We start from the raw sequence: 13,205 nt of genomic DNA, 5'->3' as shown, positions 1-13,205 counted from the left end.
GAGGAGGAGTGTGGCTGAGGAAGGACACGGAACACTGAGTTCTGCCACTCGTGGCCTCCGCCTTCCCCACTCCCACCGCACGCCGTGCTCTGCTCTGCCAGGCGGGGACAGGAGCCTGGGGGAAGGTCGCGCTCCGTGGCCGCACAATCAAGGCGCTTTAGCACTCTCCCCGATAAGCTGTGATCCCTGAAAGACGCTCCCCTGTATCCTGCCGTCTTACCCGGCGCTCCCCCCGCCAGCCGGGAGGGCGCTTTGAGCTGCAGCCTCGGCTTTAAATGGAGGATCAGAGGCGCAGGTGGGATGTGGCAGCGGGGAGGTGACAATCTCTCGTTTCCCCAGGAGCATCCGCAGAGCAGGAGCCTCCGAGCGAAGCTCCTCTGCCCCGAAATAGGAAAGAGAAGGAAAAGAGCAAGGCTTCAAAAATCAGAGCTGCCCTTTGCAGGGGTTTAAAAGGGAAAAGATGCCGTGAATTTCTCCTCTGTGCGAGGCAGAGCTGTGGAGGGGAGAGCAGCAACAGCCGTTCCTTTCCTTTCCTTTCCTTTCCTTTCCTTTCCTTTCCTTTCCTTTCCTTTCTTTCCTTTCCTTTCCTTTCCTTTCCTTTCCTTTCCTTTCCTTTCCTTTTTCCTTTCCTTTCCTTTCCTTTCCTTTCCTTTCCTTTCCTTCCTTTCCTTTCCTTTCCTTTCTTTCCTTTCCTTTCCTTTCCTTTCCTTTCCTTTCCTTTCATTTCCTTCCTTTTCCTTTTCCTTTCCGTTCCTTTCTTCCTTCCTTCCTTCCTTTCCTTTCCTTTCCTTTCCTTCCTTTCCTTTCCTTTCCTTTCCTTTCCTTTCCTTTCCTTTCCTTTCCTTTCCGGGATTCTCTGGGAGCCTTGGGAGGGACGACACCGGTTTAATCAGGAAAATCCTGGATCCCTTTGGAGCTGCAGGAATTGTCACCACGGCCTGCCCTGAGCCCTGGCCGCGGCACCCAGGGGTGGGACAGGGCACCCAGGCGGTGAGGAAGAGCCGGGAGGATGAAGGCGCCGCAGGGATCGGGAGGAGCTCACACCCAGCCCCCGGCAGAGCTCCGGCTGCTGTCACACCTGTGGTGGCACCTGAGGGTGACACCCAGGGGTGGGGACACGGGGAAGAGTCACCTGGACGCTGCAGAGGTGCTGGGGCTTGGGAGGAGCACAGAGGCCTCTGTGCCCCTCATCAGCTCTGCATCCTGAGGCAGTGTTGGAGTCCAGGACATCCCCTTGGATGGAAGGGAATTGGAGCCCTGCACAGGGGGGTGTGGAGCCGGTCGGGGGATCAGAGACCTTGGCACAGAGCCCAGGAAAACACCGGGTTTGATTTTAATCCATGGGAAAAGCTTCCAGCATTGCAAAAGGAATTACAAACCACCGGGATGTGAAAACTGTAGTTTAGTACAGTAGACGATACAGAATTCAGTAGTTTTAGAGTTTATAGAATAGAGGTAAATGGGGACAAGATGGTGGAATTTGGGTGGTACCTCATGTACTTCTCCTTCTTCCTCGTCCTCCATCTTTTGGGTGGTGATGGCACAGAGTAGTTAGAGTGGATTGGGTCAAAGTAGAAATGTCACTTTTAGTGTGGGCACTGGGCATTGGCACAAAATAGTAAATAACTAGTACATAGTTATCTGTATAAATGTCAGGGGACGTCCCATCTGTGGGGCAGTCCCCTCGTGTCCCAGCTGCTGTCCGGACCTCGGCTGGGAGCAGAGAAAATTCTGAGATATCAAATAATAACGCGAGAAACCTGAAAACAAACCTTTCTCTGCCTTTTTACACCGACGCGACTCGGGGTTTTTGGAGGGCCAAGGACTTTAAACCCCCGAAATCTCGGGTGAGGAAACCCCCCCGACAAGGCAGCACCGCAAAACAAGCCCAAAGGCACGGTCCGGCAGGAACGGGCTGTCCCTTGTCCCCGTCACTCCTCCGCAGGGCAGGAAAGGATTGACAGAAATCAAGGATTCAAGCCTGGGAATAATGTATCAATCAACAGCCTCTTCTTTTGGGCTCACCGAGTGCCATTCAAAGCGCTCAGGAAAAAAAAAAAAAACAACCCAGTGATTCATCCGTGGTGTTATTGTTCAAAATCCACACCGAGGTGCTTTTAACAAGTGTCAAGTGCTCTGAGGAAGAGCACCAGGAATAAAGACCTTTAAAAAAATTAGTGTTTTTTTTCAAAGGAGAGCTGATTTCTTACATTTGAATGCCAACAACCCACAGAGAGTCCAGAGGAGGCAGGGCCTGGCACAGGGTGCCCACAGCTCTGCAGTGTCCCACGCCGGCCTGGACAGGCTGGGAGCAGCCTGGGACACGGGGAGGTGGTCTTAAATCCCGTCCTGCCACGGCAGGAGTGGCCCTGGGTGGGATTTAACGATTCCTGACTGTGGCACTGGGTGGATTTAAGGATCCCTGCCATGGCCCTGGATGAGATTTAAGGATTCCTGACTGTGGCCCTGGATGAGATTTAAGGACCCCAGCCCAAGGCCCTGGATGGAATGGGATGAGATTTAAGGATCCCAGCCCAAGGCTCTGGATGAGATTTAAGGACCCCAGCCCATGGCCCTGGATGGGATTTAAGGATCCCAACCCAAGGCTCTGGATGGAATGGGATGGGATTTAAGGATCCCAACCCAAGGCTCTGGATGGAATGGGATGAGATTTAAGGACCCCAGCCCATGGCCCTGGATGGGATTTAAGGATCCAAATCCAAGGCCCTGGATGGAATGGGATGAGATTTAAGGATCCCAGCCCAAGGCCCTGGATGGAATGGGATGAGATTTAAGGACCCCAGCCCATCCCAGGACCCCGAGCAGGGCAGGGGGCTGCTGTGAGCACCTTCCAGCTCCCAGGGAGGGATGCAGGGATTGCTCCCGAGCCTCTGGAGCTCCCCACGTGCTGCCGAGCCCTCGGCACGGGCGGGACCAGCCGGGATCTGGGCTCGGGCCCAGCAGCAGGAGCTGCACAAGGCTTTCATCAGCCCCGGCTGCGAGCCCCGGGGGCTCTGCCGGCGCAGGAGGGGAACCGAGGGCACAACCGAGGGCTCCAGGATCCCTCCCCAGCACGGGCGGCCCCAAACAGCTCGTGCGGGTGCCAAACCCTTGTAAAACGCCTGCTGAATTCTGGGGGAATTAGGAAATTTCCATTTCAATTCAAAGACAAATTAAACTCCGAGTTGTCATCAAAGAAAGAAGAAGATGAGGATCAAAGTGATGCAACACTCTGGGAAAGGAAAAGATTAAAGAAAGTAAATTGAACAAGATTTTAAAGAGATATTAAAAGGTGTTAATGCAAGCTAATGCGGCTAATGAAGAGAAAGGGAGGCTATTCAATTAACATTTGCAGCAAGGAGAGGAGAGCTTTCTACACCTCCGCTACAACATCAAAGGCTGGATGCTACCTCTTATTAAAAGGGAACATAGAATATTTAAAAGGCAGAATAGATTAAATAGATTCCAGATAATTACGTCTACCTCCATAATGGCAACAGTTTATCATTATATTCCAAAAACAAATCTAATAATACGTGCCACATACTGCGGTTAGAAACATTCTTTGAAGTGTTCCAGAAAAGCAGCAATTAAACGCGGGCGCAGACGGGGCTGCGGTTTCTCGGGGCGATGGGAAGCTCGGGATGTCCAGGCTGGAGCTGGGAATGTGCTGGCCAGGGACATCGAGGGCGGCAATTAGGGGTTATCCCCAAATGCCTAAATGAGTGTTAGCCCCAAAACCCCGGCTGCCAGCCTCTGAGCCGCACATCCCGCTGCAGCGGGGCGTGGGAAGGGGGAAAACCCTGGGAGAACAGCCTGAGCCTGCCTCCCCAGCGCTGAGCAGCCAAACCCCGTGGGGATGGTCCCGGTGCTGCGGGGACACCCCTGGGCAGCGCTGCCTGAGCCCGGAGAGGCCGGCTGGCTGCTTTCAGCAGTAATCACCCGTAATTGGGGGGTTTGCAGACACCTCCCACCCAAAGGGCACGGCCCTGGAGGGATCGGAGCTGCGGGCAGCTCCCCAGAGCTCGGCATTCCCGAGGGGATCCCACGGCAGCGGCAGCGGGAGAAAGGGCAGAGCTGGGAGCACCAAAGGGCAGAGCTGGGAACACCAAAGGACAGAGCTGGGAACACCAAAAAGGACAGAGCTGGGAACACCAAAGGGCAGAGCTGGGAACACCAAAGGACAGAGCTGGGAACACCAAAAAGGACAGAGCTGGGAACACCAAAAAGGGCAGAGCTGGGAACACCAAAGGACAGAGCTGGGAACACCAAAGGACAGAGCTGGGAACACCAAAGGACAGAGCTGGGAACACCAAAGGGCAGAGCTGGGAACACCAAAGGGCAGAGCTGGGAACACCAAAGGACAGAGCTGGGAACACCAAAAAGGACAGAGCTGGGAACACCAAAGGACAGAGCTGGGAACACCAAAGGACAGAGCTGGGAACACCAAAAAGGACAGAGCTGGGAACACCAAAGGACAGAGCTGGGAACACCAAAGGACAGAGCTGGGAACACCAAAAAGGACAGAGCTGGGAACACCAAAGGGCAGAGCTGGGAACACCAAAGGACAGAGCTGGGAACACCAAAGGACAGAGCTGGGAACACCAAAAAGGGCAGAGCTGGGAACACCAAAAAGGACAGAGCTGGGAACACCAAAGGGCAGAGCTGGGAACACCAAAGGGCAGAGCTGGGAACACCAAAAAGGACAGAGCTGGGAACACCAAAGGGCAGAGCTGGGAACACCAAAAAGGACAGAGCTGGGAACACCAAAGGACAGAGCTGGGAACACCAAAGGACAGAGCTGGGAACACCAAAGGGCAGAGCTGGGAACACCAAAGGGCAGAGCTGGGAACACCAAAGGACAGAGCTGGGAACACCAAAGGGCAGAGCTGGGAACACCAAAGGGCAGAGCTGGGAACACCAAAGGACAGAGCTGGGAACACCAAAGGACAGAGCTGGGAACACCAAAGGGCAGAGCTGGGAACACCTAAGGACAGAGCTGGGAACACCAAAGGGCAGAGCTGGGAACACCAAAGGGCAGAGCTGGGAACACCTAAGGACAGAGCTGGGAACACCAAAGGGCAGAGCTGGGAACACCAAAAGGCAGAGCTGGGAACACTAAAGGGCAGAGCTGGGAACACCAAAGGGCAGAGCTGGGAACACCTAAGGACAGAGCTGGGAACACCAAAGGACAGAGCTGGGAACACCAAAGGGCAGAGCTGGGAACACCTAAGGACAGAGCTGGGAACACCAAAAAGGGCAGAGCTGGGAACACCAAAGGACAGAGCTGGGAACACCAAAGGGCAGAGCTGGGAACACCTAAGGACAGAGCTGGGAACACTAAAGGCCAAAGGCCGGCCAGGAGCAGCCAGGGCAGGGCTGGGGAGCACCGGGGGGATCTGCGGCTCTGTGCTGGGATCAGCTCCAAATTGGAACCTTTGGAGAGGCTGCAGGGGTGGGCTGCAGGTGTCCTGTCCTGCACAGGTGTCCTGTCCTCTCCAGGTGTCCTGCATTGCACAGGTGCCCTGCACCAAAGCCGACCTGCACCCCGCAGGACCCGAGCGTTCCCCTGCGATGGAATCAGTGACCCCGGCGCTGGAGGACAGGCAGGAGCCCCTCACCGCCGCCAGGACGTGTGACAGCCTCAGCAGAGCTCCGATGTCGCAGCGCAGAGGGTTTGGGGCTGCAGCAGGAGCTCAGCACCGCCCTGTGATCAGCATCGCCCTGAGACCATCTCAGCTCATGGTCACATCCATGTGCCTCAGCCCACGGCAGCTGGAGCAGCTGGAACATCTGGAGCGGCTCTGGACACCGAGACCCCCGAGATTGCCCCTCCCAACCCCCCCGAGCCCTGCGGAGCCCGTCCACAACACCCCCCGGGAGCCCCTCTGACCCCTGCCCGGAGAAACCCCCCGTTTGGGGAATCGTTCACAGGCAAATGTCAGCTCTGCTGAAACATTGGAATTCTCCCACGGGAGACGTCTAAACAAAACATTAACATTTTGACTTAAAATGTCATTTCATTCGGGTTCTTCAATTAAAAACAAAATGACATTTCAAGTCAAAACGTTGGTTTGAAACGGATTTTTTATTTTTTTTTTCTTGTTGTTTTACTTCAGAAACCAAAATTCTGTTTCAAGTAAGAGAGACAAGAAAGGCTCCTTCCGAGCTGGTTCCTCCCAGGTTTGCCCAACAAACGCCCCAGGAAACCCAAATTCTGGGAACAACCTATTTTAAGGGTTTCATTGTGGAGTTTTTTATTTTCATTTTAAAAAGATGTGACAGGAAGATGCTGGTTCCTGGGCTAATTCATCCCACAGAGGAGGGAAGCTCAGCGAGGGGGGCTGGGATTGTCCCCACGTCCCCGGGGCTCCGCAGGGGTTGAGGGTGCCCTGCCCGGAGAACCCCTCACCCCCCGCCGTCCCCACTTGTCACTCGTGTCACCCACGGGCAGCCTTGCCTCGTGTCCTTGGCACTCAACATCACCACTGCAGCAAGATTTTCCCCTCTGGTAAAATCCGAGTCCAGCAAAAAAAAAATTCCCTGAGCGATTTACTGGAGGAATTTAACATCCTTTCCCTGCCTCGTTGTCGTCTCTCTGCACATGAAATATTCTTTTTCCGCGCTACAAAAATACTTGGAAACCACTTTATCCTTAAGTGCTACAAGGGCCTTTTCCTTCCAGCTGCGAAAACATGGTGGAGCAGGTTGGGCTGTCCCCAGGGGCCCCGGCTCTGCGCCGTTTGGAAAGCCGAGGGAAGGCTCTGGAGTGTCCCAGGGAGTGCCCAGCGCTGTGGTTTAAACACGGAACGAGCAGTCTCCAGAAGAGCAGCTCTGTGCTCCAACCTGGGGAATGGAATGGTCAAACCCCAAAGCTTCAAACCCCCCAAAAAGCACTTTGGTTTTGGGGCTGGGGGCTGATCCCAGCTCAGGCTGGGTCTGCCCAGGGCTCATTTCAGAGCCAGCCCAGCCGGGGGTTCTACTGCGGGAGGAATTCCACTGTGCAGTTTCCACCTGGAATTCAGCCACTGCAGCCACCTTTGGGTGGGGCTGTGGGGCTTTGGGAAGGGGCAGAGCCGGAGCTGTGACCCCACTGTCACCTGTCCCCTGGCAGGGACACGGGGCTGGGCACGGCCGTGGGGCAGGAGAGGGGTGGAGGACACTGAGGGTGCTGAGTTCCACCCTCACGGGGCACCATTTGTGACACACCTGGCTGCTTCTCCTCCTTCCTTTCCTAATCCCAGGATTGGGATTAACACACAGGAGTCGCTGTTCGTGTTTGGACTTGGATGATTATTAATTCGTATTAATTACAGACTCACCAGCCATGAGCTCTAACCAGCAATCAGAGAAATTAGGTAAAATGGAGCACCTCTGACTCTTTCCAAGGCTATTTAAGTGCTAATCACCCACTAACGGGGTGACACCTCTGTTATTTATATTTCTGACCCAATAATGACCATCCAAGGCCCACAGTGAAGACCTTTTCCACCCAATTACAGAAAACCACCCAAACCCAGGAAGAAGAAGAAGGTGAAGAAAGACTCAGACAATGCCCAAAGTCCTCCATCTCCACTCACCCGTGCTGCTGTGTACTAAACCCTTAAATCCAAGTTTCCAGAACTCCAGCAGAGGAGTTTGGGAGCACCTCTGGGTTCGGGTTTGGTGGTGTCCTGGGTTGTAGTTTAGGATGTATTCTATCACCATCTTCAGTCAATGGCCCATCAATGCCTTGTGCATGACTCACAGATAACTCCCTCTGGAGTTATCTCTCTTTAATGGGCCCTCAAGGACCTCCTGTATCACTCATCATCCCATTGGGAGGTGCTCCGCCCACGGGGAGGAGCCAAGCATTCTCACCTGGATATAAACTGGATTTGGGACAGTAGAAGCAGCCCTCACCCACTGGATTCCCAGAGCTACCAGACCTTTCTATGGGATCACTGCTTCAGGAAGAGCACCTCACCTGGACTGCTTCCCTCACCCTGATCAGGCTGTATTCTGACTCTGTCAGTGGTTTTTCTTTTTGTATTTATTTTATTTTATTTTATTTTATTTTATTTTATTTTATTTTATTTTATTTTATTTTCCTTTTCTTCTCATTAAATTGTGACTTGGAGCCTCTCACTCGGTTTGTTCTCAAACCACAGCGGGTGTGTGTGGAGTTTCAGGGTGAGAAGCCCATGGAGGGACGGTGCTGTGTGAGCCCTGCAGTGACACTGCAGACAGGGACTGAGGCACCTGGGGCTGGGCCAGTGACCCCTGCGGGTCCATCCCGGCTCCAGCTGCTCCAGGGCTGTGTCCCGTGCTCTTCCACCTCTCCTGGCGGCTGCTCCAGAGGCTGCTCTGGCCCCCGTGGGTCTGGAGGTGGCAGCTGGGGGACACCCAGCCCAGGGTGCACCCCGGGGTGGGGCAGAGCCCAGCGGCTGGACACGTGGAGATCCAGGACTCGCCTTCCCCATCTGGGCGCTCACAGGAATAGCAGAGCCGCATTTAGAAGCCCCAGGTCGTTTTGGGATGGAGCCGACGTGGCTCCCAGCAGGATCCAGGCCTGTTATGGACACATAGACGTGGTTTTGCTCCAAGGAGGTCACTTATAAGGCAAGGCTGGCAGAGAGGAGGAAAAGCAGCCCAGGGCTGAGCAGAAATTTGCTCGAGGCCGCCCCAAAGCAGTGCCAGGGCAGGGAACAGCATCCAGGGCTCAGCTCCCAGCCCCGGCCCTCGACACACAAACCACATCCAAGGCTCCCGGAGAGGAGCCAAACCCACGCACAGACCCAGGGCAGCGCTCTCAGCTCCCTTTGTCTGCGGAAAACAAAGGCGTGGGGAGAGGAAAACCCACCCTTTCCCTCTGATCCTTCCCGAAGCTTTCTCCCGACAGGACGCTCCGGCGGAGCCGAGCCCAGAGCAAAGGCAGGGTGAGGTTTGGTGGATTCACCGCCCCTGGCAGTGCCCAGGGCCAGGCTGGCTGGGCTTGGAGCAGCCTGGGACAGCGGGAGGTGTCCCTGCCCACGGCAGGGTGGCACTGGGTGGGCTGCGGGGTCCCCTCCCACCCAAACCATTCCGTGACCCCTGGGCTCCAGCCCCGAGCCGTGCTCCAGGGCTGCCTCCAGGAGCTTTGGAGGCTGTTGGCATCGATCTCCTGCTTCCCACGGGACTTCCAGCCCTGAGCCAGCAGCCACAGCCCCGTCCCCACATCCCCTGTGCTCCCTGCAGCCCGAGTCCCTGCACACGGCGACTGTCACCCCCTGTCACCCCCTGTCACCCCCTGTCCCCTGCGGGTGGGCGCTGGCAGCCGGGAGCTCTGCAGTCACACCGTGTTCCTTCTCCGTGCAGGGGAGAAACTGTCACTTGGCTCTAATTAGCCAATTAGGTCCCTAATTAGCTGATGTAATTACTCCGAGGAAGTGATTTCATGTATGAAAAACCTTATTCCCGAAAGCAGACGGAGCCAGCTCGGCACCGGCAGGGAGGGCCCGTGGTGGCTGTCACCGGGGTGGGGACAGGACAGGGATGGGGACAGGACAGGGATGGGGACAGAGATGGGGACAGGACAGGGATGGGGACAGGACAGGGATGGGGACAGGACCGGGGTGGGGACAGGACCGGGGTGGGGACAGGGATGGGGACAGGACAGGGATGGGGACAGGACAGGGATGGGGACAGGGATGGGGACAGGATGGTGTGGAGATGGTGGACGAAGGGGACAGCACAGTGTGGGGACAGGACCGGGACGGGGACAAGATGGGGATGTTGGTCAGGGGGACAGGACTGGGATGGGGACAGGACCGGGGTGGGGATGGTGGACAAAGGGGACAGGATGGGATGGGGACAGCACGGCGTGGGGACAGGGCAGTGTGGGGACAGGACAGTGTGGGGACAGCACGGTGTGGGGACAGCACGGTGTGGGGACAGGGCAGTGTGGGGACAGGGCAGTGTGGGGACAGGACGGTGTGGGGACAGGACGGTGTGGGGACAGCACGGTGGGGGGACAGGGCAGTGTGGGGACAGGACAGTGTGGGGACAGCACGGTGTGGGGACAGGGCAGTGTGGGGACAGGACTGGGATGGGGATGATGGACAAAGGGGACAGCACGGCGTGGGGACAGCACGGTGTGGGCACAGGGCAGTGTGGGGACAGCATGGTGTGGGGACAGCACGGTGTGGGGACAGCACGGTGTGGGGACAGGGCAGTGTGGGGACAGCACACCGTGGGGACAGCACGGTGCGGGGACAGCACAGTGGGGGGACAGCACAGTCTGGGGACAGGGCCAGGCTGTCCCAGCGGGCCGAGGCCCGGCGGAAGAGGCTCAGTGTCACGGCCACCACCCCCCAGGCCGGCAGAGTCAGAGTCACCCACAAAGGCTTCCCACCAACAATTTGTTCTCCCTCAGGAGATCAGATAAACTAATCACAGCGGCTCCATCTGTCCAAAGGACGGGGGGAAGGGAATAATACTGCTTATTTACATTTTTTCCCTTTTCTTGATGTAACTCCTAGATCTAATCAGCACCAAGCTGCGCTTTAATTGGAATTACGGAGCTGACGTGCATTTCTCTACAGCTCGTTTGTCTCCTCAGCACAAAAATATTCCTCAGTCTGGTGCCAAAGGTGTCTGTGGGCATCCTCTGACCTGGGGCAGGGGTGGTGGGAGCTGAGGGATGGAGGGAGGGATGGAGGGATGGATGGATGGATGGAGGGATGGATGGATGGATGGATGGATGGAGGGATGGAGGGATGGAGGGAGGGATGGAGGGATGGATGGAGGGATGCACGGATGGATGGAGGGATGGATGGATGGATGGAGGGATGCAGGGAGGGATGGAGGGATGGATGGATGGATGGATGGATGCAGGGATGATGGAGGGATGGGAGGAGCCAGAGGGGACTCGGTCACTCGGACAATCCCTCCCCGAGCAGGAGGAGCTATTTCGGTGTGAGGCCGCCGACAGCTCGGCTCTGCTCTCCCCGATTAGAGCCGACAAGCACAGACTCTCCCGCAGCCCTGCAGCGGCCCGAGCCGCAGAAGTCGCTGCAGATATCGTGACCTTTGCAGAAGGCAGGGATCGGGGAGGTTCGGATCGCGCTCGGCGGCGGCTCCCGGGCACCCGCACGGCTCCAACGCGGCAGTTTCCAGGTCAGCGGAGCTGCAGCAGCCCGGTGACCGCCCCTGGCACCCCGGACACGCCGTGCCCGAGGAGCCGCCCCGGGAACGGCCCCAGCCCGGGCTGTCACCGCCACACCGATTTGGCACCGCCTGCTTCTCCGCCCGACGGTGTTTGAGCTGCGAATGAGCAGTCGGGAAGCGTTCAGTGCTTCAGTTGAAGCGGGTTAATCAGAAAGGGATGGGGACAGGGACGAGGCGCCCCGTCTGCTCCCCAGACGCCCCAGTAAGGGCGGATGGAGGCGTGTGCGCCGCGAGGGTCATTGGAGGACGGGGATGTTTGCGCTCCTCCTTTCCCACAGCCCGGCTCTGGCTAAGCCGGGACAACCCCCGAGATGGGCAAATGCCAGCGCACTAACCTGCGCTTTGTGTCACCTGGAGCATCCCGCAAAGTCTCGGTGATCTGCGAATAATGCGCGGAGAAAGCAATCAGCGATTATCCCGGGAGAAGGGGCGCTGGAATTCCGGCGGGGCCCGGGGCAAGAAGCAGAGCTGCGAGTCCTTAGGGAGCTCAGGGAGCTCGGGCTGTGCTCCCTCCGGCCGGGGCTTGGGTCACAGGGCCCGGCCCGGGGAAACCCTCGGCGGCTTGTCCCGGGATGGATCCGGGATGGATCCGGGATGGATCCGGGATGGATCCGGGAGACTCACCCGGCCACGCCGCCCCGAGGTGTCCCCGCGTGGGGACAGAGCCCTGCGGAGGGCCCGGGGGGTTTCACCGGCTCCTTTTTAGAACCGTTTGGCTCGGAAACCTCTTCAAGATCAAATGCAGCTGTTCCCGCGGCACTGCCAAGGCCACCACTCCTCCGTGTCCCTAAGTGTCATCCGCACAGGGCTGGGGCTCACTGCAGCACCGCCCTGCGCTCTTCCACTCTTCCTTCCTTCCTTCCAGGGAGGGAATTTCCCCGGAGCCGCCCTGGCACAGCCCCTCTCAGGGCTCACAAACCTTGTCCCCACGCGTGAGCAGGGCCGAGCGTGTGCAGGAGCAGCGGCAGGGCAGCGGCTCCGAGTCCCCGGGCAGATCCGGGTGGGAACACAAAGCTCATCCCCCTCTGCGGTCTCTGGGAGCCCCAGCAGGAATTTCCCCATGGAAAGGCTGCTCGGGCCTTGGAGGGGCTGCCCAGGGAGCTTTGGAGTGGCCGGCCCTGGAGGTGTCCCCTGGAGGTGGCACTCAGGGCTCTGGCACGGCTGGGACAGGACGGGCTGGGAGGGATTTCCAGCCTGGATGACCCGGGGTGGTGGGACAGCCCCAAGGTCTGGCTGCAGGCGCTGCTGGCCCCGGGGAACATCCCCTGAGCTCTGCCCGGAGCCAGGCTGTGCTCCAGGGCACGGGAACCAGCAGCGATCTACAGGAGAACGGGGAGGGATCTGCAGGAGAACCAGCAGGGATCTGCAGGAGAACAAGGAGGGATCTGCAGGAGAACCAGCAGGGATCTGCAGGAGAACAAGGAGGGATCTCCAGGAGAACAAGGAGAGATTTCCAGGAGAACCAGCAGGGATGTGCAGGAGAACCAGCAGGGATCTGCAGGAGAACAAGGAAGGATCTGCAGGAAAATGAGGGATCTGCAAGAGAACAAGGAGAGATTTCCAGGAGAACAAGGAGGGATCTGCAGGAGAACCAGCAGGGATGTACAGGAGAACCAGCAGCGATCTCCAGGAGAACAAGGAGCGATCTCCAGGAGAATAAGGAGAGATTTCCAGGAGAACCAGCAGCGATCTCCAGGAGAACAAGGAAGGATCTGCAGGAGAACCAGGAGGGATTTCCATCTGCGGCTGAAACCTGTGGGAGCGGCGCAGGAATTCCGCGGGAGGCGCTGAGCGCTGAGAGAGGCCGGGCTGCAATTAGGCAGCCAATTTGGGTCATGTTTTGATTGGGAGGGGTTTACATGCCGGTGGTCTCCGGGGGCAGAACTCCTGCCCGGGAGGGTTTTCCTCCCAGCCCATCCCTTTGTGGCCGGCCGCAGCTGAAAGGATCGGCCCCGCTCATTATCAAAGCCACAAAAGCATCTGGTTCCACTTTGCCGGGGGAAAGGCAACGGCTGGAA

This window comes from Sylvia atricapilla, chromosome 13 (genome assembly GCF_009819655.1).
Source record: "Sylvia atricapilla isolate bSylAtr1 chromosome 13, bSylAtr1.pri, whole genome shotgun sequence".
Taxonomy (NCBI): Eukaryota; Metazoa; Chordata; class Aves; order Passeriformes; family Sylviidae; genus Sylvia; species Sylvia atricapilla.
The sequence above is the reverse complement of the archived record's forward strand: the minus strand, read 5'-3'. Positions refer to the sequence as shown.